General features: G+C 35.6%; 1 protein-coding gene across 1 annotated transcript in view; it reads left to right on the top strand.

The window, feature by feature from the left end:
• Lrrk (Leucine-rich repeat kinase) overlaps window positions 1-16,148 on the top strand; it is a 790,764-nt gene that overhangs the window by 393,072 nt on the left and 381,544 nt on the right. The gene's annotated exons all lie outside the window — the stretch shown is intronic.

Below are 16,148 nucleotides of genomic sequence, written 5' to 3' on the forward strand. Positions count from 1 at the left end.
GGATTTAGGAAAATAGAGGTTGTCAAGATCAGATTTTTACTTTACAAGAAATAGTTGAAAAATCATGAGAATAAGACAAGGATTGAACTGTAATTTTGTAGATCTGAAAAAGACATACTCAATGTGCCTAAAGAAAAGCATTTAAAATCACTACGTTATATGAGGTAAATGGAATATTATATATTAGAGTACATGGTCTATATTTAAGTTGTATGTCAGCAATTAAAATCAAGAAAAATACAGGAAGATGATTTGATGTAAAACCAGGTGTAAGAAGAGGATGTATTGTCTGCACTATTGTTCATCATCTATATGGATTGCATTATGAAAGATGTCTGGAATAATTGTGCGTTAAAAGTGCTTTAGAATTGAAAAATTTCTTTAGAAAAAATGCTTTAGAATTGGGATGGCTCTTTGTTTTATGCTGATGATGTGTTCCTAAACATTTTCAGTGCAAGTCTCCAGGATTCTCTAACTAAATTTAACAACAGTTGTAATAAATTTACCATGAAAGAGTAAAAAGATCAAAACAGTGTAAATAGGCAGAGACATAAAAACTTCAGCTGCATTCTCAATCAAGAACCTATAGAATAAGTAAATATGTTTAGACACAGTTTTTAGTGAATATGACAAATTAAACTTGGAAATAATCAACAGAATAATTAAAGCTGGTGTGGTGGGGAGCCAGTTGAATAAATTTATATGGAATAAAAAAAGAAATTAGCCAAAATACTAAACTAGCAGAATTCAAGACAGCGTTCAAACCAGTTTTTATGGATTGGAGAGTTGGGTTAGAAATAAAGCACTTGATCAAAGATTAGATGCCACACATGAGAGTTCTGAGAAAAAAAAGGTCCCGAAGAGATAACATCAGCGGCAGAATCATATTAAAAATGAAGACATTAGGTAGGAACTTGACACTGTTTGCATTCAAGAATATGTGAGTGTTGCTAATCTAAGGTGGTGTGGTTAGTTAAACAGAATGGGGGAAGAAAAGTTATCAAAACAGATGTTTAATGCCAAGATGGTAGTCACAAGTCACAGAGGAAGTCTAAGTGGGTTGATTCCTCAGAAATGCTTTAGAAAAATGAATTGTTAGATATGAACATATATTTCAATGCTGACAAGTTATACAATAATTTGGAGAAAAATTGTTGATAGGACATTAATAATAATGTAAACTTATATAGTGCTGTCATGGCAACTTAAGCATTCCTTATGGTACATAGGAAATTGATGATGATGAAGAGAGAGAGAGAACATTATAAAATCTGTTAACTTGCAAAAATTGATACTTTTATCCATTAATCTGGGAGAAGTATGATATATCAGTAATTTCAATACTGTTGGTTCTCATATAAAGCAGTTTGCTTGTTAAGTTTGATTTTTTACAGGACACCCCTTTGAATAAAAGTAACAAATATGTTTATAGTTTTCTCCACTAGAGTGTGTTGTAATTGCAGGTGCAACTTTTGACTCTGGGTGATGCAGCAGTTTTCATGTGGCAACTGTTGAAGTATGACTTTCTGAGTGGAGCATGTCAGAAGTTGGTTCATGGAGCAAAGAGCTGTGTTAAAATTTTACTCTAAATTAAGAAAAACTGCTACATAAGTGTACCAAGAACTAAAAAAGCATTTACTCTGATGACTGAGCCATTTCCAAGTGTTTTGCTAGTTTTCAACATTTAAGAGGGGATGGATTCTTTGGAGGATGAACCGTGCTGTAGATAGCCAGTTTCTGCATGGACAAATGAAAATGTGGTGAAAGCTAGGGAAATCATTGCCCATGACAGGTGAAAAACCATCACTAGGATCACTAGGCTACTCACTGTACAGCTTAATGTCTGTAAGAAAATAGTGAGCTTAATCTTAGAAAGAAATTTGTTCAGTTTGTGCCACACATGTTGATACATGAACAGAGAAAGAGTGCGCCAGGTTGCATGTTGTCAAAATTTCATCCATGCAGTTGATCAAAATCATGATGTCTTGCAAAAAATTGTCACCAGTGGTGAAAGTTAGTGCTTTTAGTTTGATCCGGAAATGAAATAGCAGAGCATGGAATGGTGTGGAACATCTTCTCCCCAGCAGAAGAAAGTCAGATTGCAAAATTCACGTCAAGAGAATGGTCATTTTTTTTTTAACACTGCTGGAATTATCCACTGCGAATTTGATCCTGAGGACACCACAGTGAACAGTCAGTATGATTTACAAGTAATACAATGTCTATACATTCACATGCAAAGTGTCAAGAAAGAACTGTTCCACCACAACGATTGGTTTCTATTGCATGACAATGTGCCCATGCAAAACTGGTGCTAGGGTCTTTGCCGCCCGCATGCAATTTCTATCTAAGCGCCCTTGTAACGATCCAGGCAATGTGGTTCTTTTACGATAATACAAATTAATATTATTTAAAATTTCGTAAATAAATTTTGACAGAATAGCCACACGTTGGTTCGCTAAACGTAACGAACCGGGGGTGTTGACTAGGCAGGATAATCGTTAAAAACCCGAATATTCAAAAAATTCTCAAAAGTTTAAGCAAATTTTGATAAAGCCACTTCACTTTAATCGTTGAATATAATGATACAGGGATTATAGCCTTCTCACCGACCTGAATCGTTACCAAAATTAAAATGAATTTTAATTAAAGCTAAAATTTATTTGAACTAAAGTTTAAAATTTTCTTGCATTTTACAAGTTACTAAATTCTTAGTAACTTGTAAAAATTTCTTAATAATTTTTATAAGTGGAACTATCTTTTAGGAAAATAAAAGAACCTCAAGATAGATGAAAAAATAAGAAAAGAATTCAGAAATAATTAAAACATTTAATATAAATATTTAAAAAATAACATCTTTACAGAATAACAGAAAATAAATTAAATTACATAAATATACTTGAAATTTTTAAAATTAATATGTTAGAGTTTTTGATTTCATATTCACAGAATTAGAAATAATGCTCTTAACGTCTAATTCTGCACATATATCATTTTCAATAGCTATTAATGCCAAACTAGCAAGCCTTTTTTGTGACCTACTTGTTCTTAAGTAGGTTTTAATCAATTTCAACTTGGAAAAGGAACATTCACTGCTCACTAGACTAACAGGCAAGGTTAACAGTATTCTTAAAGCAATTGAAAAGTTAGGGAAAGATAAATTATTGGACACAATGAAATTAAGAATATCGAAAGGGTTTTGAATATTTAAATTATCCTTCCGAAAAATATCCCGGAAAGCATATAATTCGTCATATAGTTCTATCGTATTTATGTCTTTATTGTTGCTGTCCTTCAAGAGAATCTCTAAATCGTCACAATTTTTTCGTAAATCTTCGTTATTAATTTGTAGTAATTATACAAGAAATTGAAATTATCATAATATGTTTTTAGTTGTTCAAAACGTTCTATTAATGAACACATTGCAATGTTTAAAAGTGTATAAAACACATTCACTCTAAATTTATCTTCTGGAGATTGTGGCCTTTCGTCATGATGCTCGTAGTCAAATTGTCGTGTCTGCTTTCGTTGTCGAACTTCCATACCAGTTTTAAATTCTTGTTCTCCATCCGGGGTGCTTAAGGGTCAAAGCTGTATAACTGAGAGGAGACCTCCACATAGCCTTTAAAGGAATGCGGAGAACCGACCAGGGCTTCTGACCTAATGTCCAATCCTCACCTTCTCGTGGTGCACCCTGTTGGGTATCTACTTTGATACTGAACGAACGAGGATGGGCTGGCAATTTGGGATTTAGCCGACCAAATTGTATTCTTATTGGTTAAACCAAAATAAAAAATGATGGTACAACATGACAAAATTTCATGCCGGCTGGGGCGTCGCCCGGTTAAACAAGGCCCCCGTTGTTTTCGCCAGGGAACCAGGGCGAACAGCGAAAAGTCAGCTACTGGAACAAATCTGAAAACAAACCCCAACTGAACATCACCAGAGTTAAAGATCGGTATACTATCAACGTAAGAAGCCTGAATGGCAAAGAAATGGAGCTAGCTGAGGAATTAGATAAGTACCAGATCGACATAATAGGGGTGACTGAAACAAAAAAGACCAAAACTGGTGAGATCTTTCTGAGCAATAAATACAAAATGTTATATTCAGGCAATAACAATCAAGGAAAAGAAGGAGTAGCCATAGTATTCAACACAAAATACGAGGCTAATCTTCTTGAATGGCAATCAGTCTCAAGTAGAGTAATGTGGGCAAATATGAGAATGGGGAACTGGACAATGAGACTTATTTGTGCCTATGGTCCCACAGAAGGTTCTACTAAGGTAGAAGTGGAGGAATTTTTTGAGGCTTTAGAAAAAGCAACTGACACAATGAAAAATGAAAAGTTGGTCCTTGTTGGGGATCTAAATAGTAGAGTAGGAAATGATTGTGAGACATACAAAAATATTTTGGGAAAATTTGGAGAAAAGAGCAAAGCTAATAATAATGGCAAATATCTGTTGGATTTCTGCTCAGGACATGGACTGGTTATTACTAACACCATGTTCCAACATAAAAATGTGCACAAATTCACATGGAGAGAAGAGGCTAGGAATAAGAAAAGTCTCATTGACTATGTTATTGTTGATAGTGATGTTTTCTCCCTGGTGCAGGACACCAGAGTGTACAGAGGATTTGAAATTGGAAGTGATCACTATTTAGTCTTGAGCAGGATAAAATTGAATTTCATATTGAAAAGAATAACATGTAAGAAAGTTTTAAAGCGAATAAAAGTTGAGCAGCTCTCAGATGTAAACTGTAGACTAAAATACAGAAATATTATTGAAAAGAAAATGAAAGAGTTTGAGAACAGGAATCAAACCTTGGAGATTCAGTGGCAAACTCTGAAGGAAACATTGATTGATTCTGCCAGAGAGGCATGTGGTGAGGTTGTGTGCAAAGATAAAAAAATCAGAACTCCCTGGTGGACACAGGAAGTTAAAGAGGCAGTGAAGGAAAAGAAGAAAGCATATCAAAAGTTCCTGGCAAATAAGTCAGCTTTTACTCTTACAGAATACAGAGACAAATGTAAGAAAGCTAAACAGTGTGTAAAACTAGCTAAACAAAAGTCATGGGAGGACTTTGGCAAGAATATAGAAAATAAATATCAAGAAGGTGGCAAAATATTCTGGAGGTTGTTGAAGAAGCTTAGGAATGGAGGAAAGAGTGCTGTAAAAGGAATTAGAGATGATAAAGGTGAAATGAAAACAGGAGAAAAAGATATCCTTGAAGTATGGAGGAATTACTTTGAAAAACTGCTAAATGAAACAAGCAGTGATGACAGCACAGTGATAAAAAACACTGACCAGGCATGCAGTCAGGAATACATATCCATACTTGAAGTAGAAAAAGCCATCAAAGGCTTGAAATGTGGAAAGGCAGCAGGAGTAGATGATATTCGACCAGAAATGCTGAAGTATGGTGGTATAAGAGTCTTACAGTGGCTGCACTGCATAGTTCAGAAAGCCTGGACAGAGGGACGAATTCCCGATGATTGGAGTAGAGCTCTCATAGTACCCATATATAAAAAGGGAAATAAAACTGAATGTGAGAATTACAGAGGTATTTCCCTACTGAGTGTTCCTGGCAAGATCTATGCAAGTATACTTGAGAAACGGTTGAGAAGAATTGTGGAAGAAAAGCTTGGTGAAGAACAAGCTGGATTCAGGCCAAATAGAGGCTGTCAGGATCAGATCTTCACTTTACGACAAATAGTCGAGAAAGCATGGGAATATAACAAAGATCTGTATTTAAGTTTTGTCGATTTGGAAAAGGCATATGACAAGGTGCCAAGAGAGAAGCTATTCAATACGCTGCAGTTATATGGTGTCAATGGGGCATTATATCAAGCAATACTCAGTCTTTATTTGAGTTGTGAGTCAGCAGTTAGAATTGAAGGAAGTACAGGAAGATGGTTTAATGTTAAATCTGGTGTGAGACAAGGATGTACATTATCCCCTCTGTTATTCATTATCTATATGGATCACATTATGAAGGAATGTGGTATTAAACCTGATATCAAAATTGGAGATGTTAATGTCAGCTCTTTGCTTTATGCGGATGATGTTATACTTCTAAATAAATCCGCTACAAGTCTGCAAGATTCTCTGACTAAATTGAATAGCTGTTGTAATAGATATGGTATGAAGGTCAGCAATAAAAAGACAAAGACAATGAAAATAGGCAGAATCATTGAAAATGTCAACTGTGTTGTGAATGGAGAACCTGTGGAACAAGTAAAACATTTCAGCTACTTAGGCACAATTTTTACTGAAGATGGTAAACTAAATATAGAAATAGACAACAGAATCAGCAAAGCTGGTATCGTGGGAAGTCAATTGAATAAATTCATATGGAATAAGAAAGAAATTAGTCGGAACACTAAATTAGCTGTATACAAGACTGTGTTCAAACCAATTTTAACTTATGGATCTGAGAGCTGGGTCAGAAGTAAAACACTTGACCAAAGACTAGAGACCGCAGATATGAGAGTTCTGAGAAAGATTAGAGGCGTGAACAGATGGCATCAATGGCAATATCATATTAAAAATGAGGATATTAGGAAAGAACTTGACATTGTCAGCATCCAGGAATGCGTTAGCAGAGCTAATCTCAGATGGTATGGTCACTTAAATAGAATGGGAGAGGAAAGATTAGCAAAACAAGTGTTCTCTGCCAGGTTGGCAGGAAAACGACCCAGAGGAAGACCAAGATATAGGTGGATTGATACGGTACAAAGTGCCTTAGACGATAGAAATATAAGATCTGATAATGTTGAAGTCTTGACAAGTAACAGACTGATTTGGAGGAAAATTGTAGATAGGAAGTTAGTAATGATGTAATTTTTTCATGTAGTACTGTCATATCCTGTACACCCCTTGAGGGTACATGGCAGGAATTTGATGATGATGATGATGATGATGATGATGTTCTCCATCCACCTCTTCACTCAGTTCTTTTGCTGTTTTTAGAACTTCTTTAAAATTTGTATCTGATCAATACTCTTGTAGGAATATTTTTAAGTTTTTGATAGATTCTAAAGCAAGTGTAATGTTTATATTTTTGCCTTGAAGCATTTTACTCACAGGGTTTATTCGGTTAAGTAAATCATGCCAAGTTATGAGAGAGCAAATAAATTTGTAGTCCTTTATTTTAGCACATAATATTTGTGCTTCATGCTGAGTTTCTTTATTAAAATTTTCATTATTTAACATTTCAAAAAGTGCATCGTAAATTTCTCCTAACTGATATCGTAGAGGGCGGATTGCATTAATTTTACTTTGTTTCAATGTTAAATTTTTTACGAACTTTAAAAGGATTGCCCAACGTTTGTAAGAGAATGAAAAGAAATTGTATATTTCTTGAATAATTGCAAAGAAACTAATTGTATCTGCATTCACTTTGGCTGAATCGTTAATGATTAAATTTAGAGTATGAGCAGCACATGGCACGTAAAATGCTCGAGGATTTTTGTTCAAAAGCAAATTTTGGAGCCCATATTTTTTCTATTTCATATTTGTCCCATTGTCATACCCTTGACCTCGCATGTCTTCAATGGGAATGTTCCCTTATTGTTGCACATAAACTACGTCCTGTGGAATCTGATATATCTGCAAAACCTAAAAACTTTTTCCTGATCTTGACAATTCCATTGTCATAGGAAACAAAGCGAATAATAATGGTCATTTGTTCTGTTTTACTTGCATCAGGTGTGCAGGCTAAAATTATGGAATAACATTTAGATTTTCGAATTGGTAATAAAATTGTATCTCTGATTGCATTACTTCTTCTTCTTCTTCATTATACCCTCTTTTACCTTGCGGTGTCGAGGGTCCATCAATCATCGGACCTCAGTCCGTTTACAGGATAAGGTGGTCAGCCCTATGCCCCTGTATATCCTATGGCCTGTAGCGTTAAGTTCTCAAGGCCAGTTTGCCTGCTTTGCAGGATGAAAAACCCCAGAATAAACTGGGGAAAAAACCCTGCTGTCCACGCCCAAGACTGGCTAACTTGGCTATGGCTGAGGAAGATCCTTCAGCTCCTCACGTCACCGACGGGAATCGAACCTAGGACACTCCTCCAGGCATATGGCTGCGAAGCGCATAGCCACTAGGCTAACCGCGCGGATTGATTGCATTACTTAAAATTTCCAATATTTCATTTTGACTGTCTTTACTCAAATAGTGTACTCTATTGTTTCGTTGTAGGGCCCTTTCAACATGATTTTCCATAACGGGATCAAACTTCGTAAACAGTTCGACTAATTTTAAAAAATTGCCGTTATTCCTTTCATATAATTTATCCGTGAAAAGCTAAATTTTGGCTACCAAGATATTTTATAATTTAAATCAAGCATTCTAAAACACTCGTTCAATGTTTCTTTTCCATTTCATACATGCTTTGAGTCTGGCAATCAGTAGTAGTTTTGATTTTTAAATTTTTATCAAGTTCCTTCCATTTTAAGAAATTTTTCATGTGAGTTAAACTAGTCTCATGTCTGTGCAAAGTTGTACTTACATTTCTCCATTCGTTATAACCTTCTACAGGACTACTTGATTCAGTAGGTGCGAAAAGTTTGCAACAATTTTTGCAACATGTTCTTGACACAAGCTCCCCGTTTTTCATTTTTCTATTATAATACGTGTCGCCAAATTTATGACTATATGTATCTCTGGGATATATTATATTTTTTTTTTGAACAGGCCCCATTTCAATTAATACAACTTGTAATTTTTCATCAATTTCCCCATTCACCTGGATCTTCTAAATTTACAGAGACTAACAATGTGTTAGTTTCGTGGTCAACTACAACAAAATCTTCTCCTAACTGTTTTTCACTTAAATCATGCGTCTTATTATCTTGTTCAATAGTTGCAATAGTACTTTCATGAAAACTAGATGATGTGCACGGTTCTTCAACTCTGATTTCTGATATATCGAGTTGGTTACAATCTGCATCAGAATATTTTAATATTTTAACAAATTTATTAAGAGCCCCAGTTTGTTTCTTGATATCTGCTTCTTTCGCAGCACGACGCTTACAATTTTGTGCACCTGATAACTTTTTTTAATTTTTGATTCCATTTCTATTTTATACCTACAAGAAATTATTACACAACATGACACAGAGAAGAAATAATAGTCCGCGCTACACTGCTGTCAGTAGCTTACTGAGATATGTACCATATGACTGGTTAACTAGCAATAAATGTTTTGTACGAAAATTCGTTTCTGCGCATAAAAACCGTTCACCATTTCACTTTAGATAGACTGCAGTAGACACAACATTCTGCAGGCAAGCATTTAGCCTCCTCTCGCTTCAAAATTGTAAACAGCCAGCTGATCAAAAAAAAAAAAAAAGGCGGCAATATACAATTTTTTTAAATTTTTATTCGGTGTATCCAGCCTTATTTATTTTAATATTGATCATTGTAAGAATTTTTTGTTTTTATGATAAAAATTTTGTTTCTTAAAAATGAACTTATGAACTGTTCCCCAGCGGCGGTGCCCCCTTCATAGCGGCACCCGCATGCCCTGCATGCCTGCTTCCGCTGGCCCTGTACTCATGCAATCTGTACTGCCTGTGAAGCAGTTTCTGGCTTTGAAGTCAATCTGTATAATTACCCCCCCCCCCCCCCATTTCCCAGATTTGGCTCCTACAGACTTTTTCCTCTTCCCAAAGATGAAGTGTGCCTTGAAAGTGGATGCACTTCAGCGACATTGAGGATATCCAATGCAATGTGACCCAGACACTGAAGGAGATTCCCATTCAAGGCTTCCACTGTGCCTTTGAACACCTATACAACAGATGTACCCATATTTACTCCAATATAACTTGCACTTTCCCCAAAATTAAAGTTAAAAAATCTTGGTACGAGATATATGCAGGGATTTTTGGAAACCAAAGGTTTCCAGAAAAAAATGAAAACAGGTGTGACTTACCAAGAATCCCCTATTCGCTATTACTACTTCTGGCCTCAAGAGCTTTCCTTGTGTGCATCGTCAAAGTCATCTACCCAGATAGCGTCATCTTCTCTCCCATTATTTCAAGCAAAAATAACCAGTAATTTACTAGACTTGAGATACGTAATGAACAATCCTTCACAAATGACTAATGAGAAGTGAAAACAGAGAGAAATGGACAACAATGGTAGGTCAATTGAGATTGTACAGCTATGAAGACATGCATATGATTGGTGTGGTATTAACAAAACATCACACAACCCAACGACAAAAGCAAGCTGACAATTGTTGAGTTGAAATGCTAATTTTCTTCAACCAAATTCCATAATATCTGAAACTGCCATAACAACATTCGCTATATATTTCTTAGTTTTAGCACATTCGCGACAGTTTGGTGTTTTGCCTGTTTATCATTCCAAAGGAACTTCTCTTTACTGTTTATGTACCGCTTCTGCATCGCATTGGTGGGTTCAACTCGCACAAAGTTTCAACCCTTTGGTTGAATTTTATTGCTGCTTGTTTCCATGCCGCTTCCACATCGAGCTGGTGGGAGGACTCACACACACATTATATGGCATGTTTCAATTCATGGTAGAATTTTATTTGAAGTTAGCCATTGTGATCTGTTTTAATAACATCAAAAATTTCAAATGCAATCAAACAAACACTTATTTCATGTCACTGAAAAATTTGGCAATAGTTTTTAGTTTAGATACTCTGTTTGCGGTTTAACATATGCTTTTGCTCGAGTCCAGCATGGTTTCTGTGGGAGCAGACATGTGATTCATTATTTAGTGCTGTTTTTATCCCAGTTGTCTCTAATTGCACTATTTGTTTAGAAATATATTAAACAGACTGCAAATGTCTCTGTATCTTATTCAGTGATACAATATAACTACTTGTTTTTCGTGGATCTGCAGTATAGTGGCTGTTGGAGAGGGCATGTTGTTTACCATGAAGAGCGAGTTACTATTTCCCCAACGTGAATGTGTTTAAACTTTTTTTCATGTGCAAGGTATATGTGAAACTTATTAATTTATTTTTTTGTAAATTAAAATCAGGGGTGTGAATTATATGCGAGGGTGAGTTATGTTCCAGTGAATATGGTAAATGTTGTGTGGAATCGGAGGAAGATTATTTCGAATCTGTGTAATTGACAATTCCAAATATAGTTCTTTGTTTTGATATAATAATTGTCTTCTCGTTACTTAATGGGCATACCATGTATGATGCAAGTTGTGTTGCACCATACATGGTGTGTATGATGCAACACAACGCTAGTAACCCTTATACAATGCAAAATTGTGCAATATAAATAGTAGCAATTATAGAAAAAGAGGTTTAAATCATGATTGAAACATATATTCACATACAAAACATTACCAAACACAATAAATAATCCTAGTATAATACCTGTGCAGTTGAGGACTGTTAAATTTATGTTCCATTACTTGAAAAGGGCTGCTCCATTACCAAAAGTAGCTTTGTTTAATACTTCTAAACTCATAATTTTTATTATTTAAATTTAGGTTTAAAAATTTTAGTTTAAAAATCAAAAAAATGGATGTTGTTACACCTGAGATTGTCACTGGTAAAAAAAAAACACCTGTTTTTATTTTCTCAGCATTTTTTTTTTTAATAGTTTGCAATGTCTCCTTGTTGATTATTATTATGTGACACCTCCAAGGACTGATCGAAGGGGAGGCAAGGGCATTTTAATCTACAACTCCCAGTCTCCGCCACTTAATCCACCAACTACACAGAACATCACTGACATCCTCTACACAACACCATTTACTGCCCACAACTTTTCCTCTATTCATACTGTGTTTTCATATCACCCTCTGCACTTGTATCAGCGGCATACTTCTTTATTACAATCTTTTTGCTTGCTTTACTCATTGTTTGGGAGAAAAACTCAGTAAAGCAATATTATCAATTTCCTGATATGTACTCTCAAGGTGTACAGGGTACCATGACAGTACCACAAGATTAAGTTTACAATCTCCAATCTGATAATCTTCCTCCAAATCACTCTCAATATTGTCATATCTTATATTTCGGTCACTTCTGACTCAATCAGTCCACTTAGATTTTGGTACTGTCTTTTTCTATCATCTTGGCACTAAACACCTGTTTTGCATACCTTAAGACTTGTTTAAACACTGTCTCTGTACTGTTAAGTTTAGTGTTTATTATTCTTCTTCTTATTATTTCATGACTACTCCAAGGAGTCCAAAGCCTCTTTGAGGGAGGGCACCTACTCTAGAACTCTCTGTCTCAACTAATCCATCTACTTTGCACCAGCTATCTAATGTCAATCACCACTAGTATTTTTTGTCTGTAAATTGTATTCTGTATGCATGTATTCTGAAGTTTGATTTGTTTGTGTGTATGCAGGATGAAAAACCCAAGTTTCCGGAAGAAATAACCCTGCTACCTCCATATGAGATCAGTTAACTCACCTTCAGTTGAACAAAATCCACATTCCTCTCATCATGACAAGAATCAAACTTAGGCCTTTTCTAATCAAAGGATGCAACATACTGTCTTTCTTCCAGTTGGCTACAGAGGCGCTTAAGGAGGTGTTTCGGCTAAATTCTCTCTTGTCCTGTTTAAAATATTACTGTTTTCATGCCAAATTTGTTACAGCTGTTATTCAGTTTAGTTCAAGAATTTTGGAGACTTAGACTGGATTGCTTAGAAGTACAACATTATCTGCATAAAGCAAAGAGCTAAGTTTGATATGTCCAATTCTAATATTAGTTTTAATGTTACTTTCTTTCATAACGCAATCCACATAGATAATCACTAAGAGTGAGGGTAGTGTGCGACCTTCTTTTACACCTGAATTGCTTGTATTTTCTTCAGTTCTAACTGCTGATTTAAATTTAAAAATATAGACTATATATTGCCATGTATAATGTTCTGTTTACCCCATATAATTGTAGTTTTTTTGAAATGCTTTTTTCTGGATACCTTGTCAGTGTCTTTTCCAGATCTACAAATTTTAAGTTGCTGATTCTTGTTATATTCCCATAATTTCTCAACTATTTGTCATAAAATGAAAATCTGATCTGGACAACCTCTGTTTGGCTTGAACTTAGCTTGTTCTTTTCCAAGTTTCTCTTTGACAGTTTTCTTAGATTCTTCTGATGCATGCCAATAAACTTACCTGGAAAAACTTAGTAGAGGAACTCTTCTATAATTCTTACCTTCAGCTTTATTTTCCTTTTTATAAATGCAAACTATGAGATCTATACTCCAGTCATCTTTAATTCAATCCTCTTAATTATGCAGTGTCACCACTGCAAGATTTTTATATCTCCATATTTGTGGATCAGATATCATCCACTTCAGCTGTCTTTGCATATTTTAGGCTTTTGATAACTTTTTCTACTCAAAGTACTGATATGTACTCCTGTTTCCATTCCTCTTGAATATTTTTTACAATACTCTTTCCTCAATTTTTAAGCTTTTTTTCAGAAGACATTTTGATACATTCCAGTTCTTTGTTCTTTTCCAATATTCCAGTATTTATATTCTATCTTTTCATAGGCTTCTGTAGAGAGAGAGAGCACTTACTAGAATGTTTTGTTTTCTTTACCAGTGGTTTCCACAAGAACAAACCAGATGGGAAATGATATAAATTTTTTTATTGACTAATCTGCTAGTTTTGTGAAAATTCTTGTTTCACATCATGGAGAGAAATATGTGAGAAATATACTAAAAAACAGGTAATAACTGGTCTTGTACATATTGCAAATATTTGAACAAGAAAAACAATGATACGTGTACATTTCATTGTTTTCGCTGCTCCATAGGTGATAGGGTTGATGAGTTTTGATAGTTGGATTTGTGATTAGGTACTTGTTTGTTGTTCATTCCAGAGTCTTCTCTACCAGTCCTGGGGACCATCATCTGGTATTTTCATAAGCCAGATGGAGATTTGGAAGTAAAGTGGCAAGCTGGAGGAGGAAGAGCGATACCTTGATGTATAGGAAGGTTCATATTATTTCTGATTTTATTTATTTCTTTAATGGTAGCTACTTCTCTTCTGAAGCATGGAGGAATGATGTGGGAAAGAACAGGTAACTATGGGAGAGGAGTATAGCTTAAGGTACCAGAGTTGGTTTTTATGTTATTGTGTGTTTCTCCCGAGAGTTGTATGGTTACTTTGACTTCAAACTGGCAAACAGTACTATGCCATAGGGAAGACCAGAGCCAGGGTTGCTGTTCCTCTAAGAGTCGAGGCATTGCAACCTCAAGTTGTGCCTGTGAGCTTGTTTATGATGTTTTTTCCTGGAAGATATCTTTAACTCAGCTTTTTTCCACATGTTTTCTGTATGTTAGACTACAATCAAGTGTAACACCAAGGTAGCAAGGATTACTTTCATGAATTAAAGTCTTGTTGCAGAAGTTTATTTTTAGTTTACTATGAGCCTCATGTTTATTTAGGTGGAAAGCTGAAACTGCAGTTTTCCTAAGTTTTGCAGTAAGCTGAGATCTTTGCTCAGTGTCTCCTCAAGGCCTTGGAATGTTCTATTTTCATTGCCAATTGCTTTATCATGAGCATAGATAAACTTTTGATTAGCATTTGGAGGGATTTTGCTTGTGTGCAGGTTGAACATAGCTGGGATGATGAAAGATCCTTGTGGCAGTCCATCCTGTAGGATAAATGGTGAGATGGATAGGAGGGTGGTTGACGGAAAGATATCAGAGAGTGGTTTATTCAGGAGTAGTCCACAAGACGGCCTGTGACTAGTGGTGTGCCACAAGGATCTGTTCTTGGACCACTGCTGTTTAATTTCTTCATTAATGATATAGGAAAGGATCTGAGAGGAACATTGCGGATGATGCAAAGTTGGGTAGGGCAATAGTGAATGCAGATGATGTCAAAATTTTGCAAGATGATTTGGATAGATTGGAGGTCTGGGCTAAGGAGAATGGATGTCAATTTAATGTGTCAAAATGTAAGGTTGTACATTTGGGGGTGAAAAGATTTGCAGCAGTTTACTACATTGGTGGAACTGTACTCCAGGAAATTGATGAGGCATGAGATTTAGGAGTGTTGGTGGATAAGGAGTTGAAGTTTAGGGGGCACATTGCAAAAGTGGCCAAATCAGCTCATCAAATCACTTGGTTGCTGAAGAATACGTTGACAAGCAGGTTATTGTTCCTCTGTATCAAGCCTTGATAAGACCCCATCTCGACTACTGTGCCCGGATTTGGTCACCTATGTTTCTTCTTGATGGGGAGGAGGTGGAGAAGATCCAGAGGCAAGTGACCAAGATGATAGCAGGTCTGTGGAATGAACCTTATGAGAACAGGTTGAGGATTTGTGGGTTGCAAAAATTGGTTGATAGGCAGAGGAGAGGAGATATAATTGAGACATTCAAATTACTGAAGGGTTTCTATAAAATTAATTCAGAAGATATTTTTGAGAACAGGACTGGTTGTGGGAGGACTAGGGGACATCCATGGAAACTGGACAAAAGTGTGGTTAGTAAAGGTGTTAGAGCTGGGTTCTTTACTTTTAGAGTGGTGAATGAGTGGAATGGGCTGCTAGAGTCTGTGGTGGATGCTGTGACAGTGAATGAGTTTAAGGCAAGGTATGATAGATGCTGTATGAATGTCGAATAGTTGTAATGAACATGATTTGGGGCCTCCCTTGATGAGTCTAAGGACTCCCTGGAGTTGCCCGTAATAATAATAATATGTTTACCAATTGTATTTAAAGAAATATAAGATATCAAAATCAAAGAAGGATTTAAGGAAATGCATATGAAATAGTGTTGCTCTATTAATTATATGATCATTTGCAGTGAACACATAATGCCACATGGGCTAATGTTAGCTGTACAAACATTTAAATTGAACATTACTTCAGAGTACAAATGACTGGGATTCAGAGTAAGTATCCTCTGTTTATCCCTTGACTCATCCACGTGCAAGTATGCTATACATTGTTTTCATTTGTCTTTCATGGATGGAGTTAACATTAAAAAAAAATGGTAATAATAAAAAGAAAACTGGTATGCAGCCATCGCAGCAATAATCATTACTTACAATGGCCCAGTACCATTTGGTACATGAATTTTGAACCATTGGCAGTGAAAATAGGTATTCATAAAATACCTATTAGCAAGAAGATTTTTTATTTTTTTTATTGGTATTTATAC

Source organism: Typopeltis vanoorti, chromosome 19 (assembly GCF_054136105.1).
Source record: "Typopeltis vanoorti isolate ZY-2024b chromosome 19, IOZ_Tvanoo_1.0, whole genome shotgun sequence".
Classification (NCBI taxonomy): domain Eukaryota; kingdom Metazoa; phylum Arthropoda; class Arachnida; order Uropygi; family Thelyphonidae; genus Typopeltis; species Typopeltis vanoorti.